Consider the following 2870-nt stretch of genomic DNA (forward strand, 5'->3'; position numbering starts at 1 on the left):
AGAATATACAAACTCCACACAGATAGGACCATGGTGGCAATCGAACCCATGATCTCAGTGCTGTGAAGCAGTACTGCTAACCTTTACACTATCTGTACTGCCCAGAAGCGCCCACAGCTATGCCTATTGGCAGTTGCCCATCTTTGGCTTTATGCAAATGCTGATACAAAGTCCTTCCCTTGTGTATATTCATGCATATGAATGTGCAAGGACTGAGGCGCCCACTTGCAGTGTCTGTACATGCAGTAATACCTAATGGTGCATCTGTAGATGCCACCATCGGTCGCACCATAAAAACTTGCACCGGCAATATGGCAGGTGCAATTTCCCCATCCGATTATGGCCTTATATGTGAGCTAATGAGCAGCTGTGTATGCAACCACTTTCACCGACATGCCTGCGATACTCGCATTACACAGAAGACGGTCCATGTGCATGTGCTACATTTCTAAAACACTTCACCCTGCATGCACCTAAAATTGCGATGGTGACTCTGTACGGACACAATCAGGACGCATGCAGGGCTGCCGAGAGAAATTCTGGGCCCCGGTACAATAACTTCCTAGGTCCCACCTCCCAGAATGAGTGTGGCCACAGTATGTAAGTATATACATATATGATGCGGGTGGAAGTGGCTGTGAGGGACGTCCACGACAAGGGAAAAATAGCCAGGTGACACACACATGCATACCTAATCCCGGTGGCCCGACCCGCCGCTCGCCTGTCGGTCCACTGATTTATAATAAAAAAAAGTATTACCCCCTCCCCCCCCCCCTCCAAAAAAAAAAAAGAAATGGCTACTGGTGTGCTCCAACCTGGGCCCCCTGACATGCCCGGGTAAGCTGTACCCCCTCCCCCCCTCTCTTGGCACCACTGGACGCATGCGCAGTAGCAAAAACAAAGCTCAACTATGTCTGAGTGTGTACACCTCTGACTCAGACACTAGATCTGATGTCCTCTCCTGTAGCCTTATGTACATTGGCGTTTATATCATGGGTGCAGTGCACAAGGGCCCCTGAGTCCAGGGAGGGCCCACACCGCATAAACACACTGCACCCATGTCGTTGTAATACTTACCTTTCCGGAGTCCCGCTGCAGCCGCTGCAAAAAAATCCCACCAAAAATGGCCGCCGCGCATGCGCAGTATGAAATTTGTCTCTAGACCATGGCGGGTGCCATGTTTCCAGAGACCTGAGCATGCGCAGTAGACTCCGGCACAGTGCCGGAGCCTACGGCGCCATGAATAGGAGGGGGCCCACCCGGAGTCTGCGCACGGGCCCCCTCCTCTCTTAAAACGCCCCTGCTTGTATAGGAGCATGCCAAAGTTTTGGAACATATTCCTATTATTCCCAAATCATATGTTGTTTTTGCCACTTTGACCCAGTATCTGTCAGGCCTCTTGCCCACAGCCCAGGATCAGGCTCCCACAGGCACACCAGTGAACTGTGTGTTTGTACCTGAAAACCTTGGACAGGTTATTTTAACCCCTTAATTTGCTAATATATTTTCAAAAATGTTGCTCTGCCGTAGAAAACTCACACACAGCAAATACACAGGGGTATATTTACAAAGATGGGAGTTCTATTTAAGATGGGATGTTGTCCATAGCAACCAATCAGATTCTACTTCTCATTTATCTAACACCTTCTAGAAGATAATGGCCCTCATTCCGAGTTGTTCGCTCGCTAGCTGCTTTTAGCAGCATTGCACACGCTAGGCCGCCGCCTCTGGGAGTGTATCTTAGCTTAGCAGAATAGCGAACGAAAGATTACCAGAATTGCTACTAAATAATTCTTAGCAGTTTCAGAGTGCTCCGGACCTACTCACAGATTGCGATCAGCTCAGTCCGTTTAGTTCCTGGTTTGACGTCACAAACACGCCCTGCGTTCGGCCAGCCACTCCCCGTTTCTCCAGACACTCCCGAGTTTTTCCCTGACACGCATGCGTTTTTTTTTTTTTGCAAACGCCGGGAAAACGCTGAGTTACCACCCAGAAACGCCCCTTTCCTGTCAATCATTCACCGATCAGCAGTGCGACTGAAAAGCGCCGCAGAATCCACAGCAAATCTGCTAAGTTTTTAGTTAAATAACTAAGCGCATGTGCCCTGCGTGCCTTGCGCATGCGCAGTTTGCAACAAATCGCAGCATAGCGAAAATCGGCAACGAGCGAACAACTCTGAATGAGCCCCAATACCTGCAATCTGATTGTTTGCGATAGGCAACATCCCATCTTAAATACAACTCCCATCTTAGTAAACTTACCCCACAGTATCCATATCTAAATATACAGCTAATATATACAAAGCATACACATCTTAATATATGTATACAAAACAGAGTGGATGCATGCACAGAAATGGAAGAGCTAGGAGGTCGGAATTTAGCATAATAGTTGGCGGCTCTTAAGTTACAGTATGTAGGAAAAATTTCAGGACACCTAGATTGGAGCCTTGGTTAAAGTCTACGGAACATTCATTGTTTCCAAGAAAGTGCAGGAATCCTTACATTACCTACTGTACATACAGTATAATGTGTAATGAAATATTGATGTTTGCAAGCCGAGATCAGCAAACTAGTGCTGGTAGCTTGGGCCTATACAGTCCAGGCACTGGGCCTCCTCCAGTTGTGGCTTCTGAGACTCTTCTGAGAAGATTGATTCTTGTCTAACCAACAACGGAGTGATGGCAGATGGCAGTAGGATTACACAGGTAATTATTTAATGCTGAGCCAAAAACAGCAGCTAAGTCTGGCTTCCTAATCCTTTCTCTAACCCTCCCACTGAACAGTGCTTTAGACACTGGGCAAGCCGTATGGAGGAGGGAAGACCTGGCAGAATTCTGCTACCACTGTAAGCAGAGAAGCTTTTTAATA

The sequence above is a fragment of the Pseudophryne corroboree genome, chromosome 6 (genome assembly GCF_028390025.1).
Source record: "Pseudophryne corroboree isolate aPseCor3 chromosome 6, aPseCor3.hap2, whole genome shotgun sequence".
NCBI classification, from domain to species: domain Eukaryota; kingdom Metazoa; phylum Chordata; class Amphibia; order Anura; family Myobatrachidae; genus Pseudophryne; species Pseudophryne corroboree.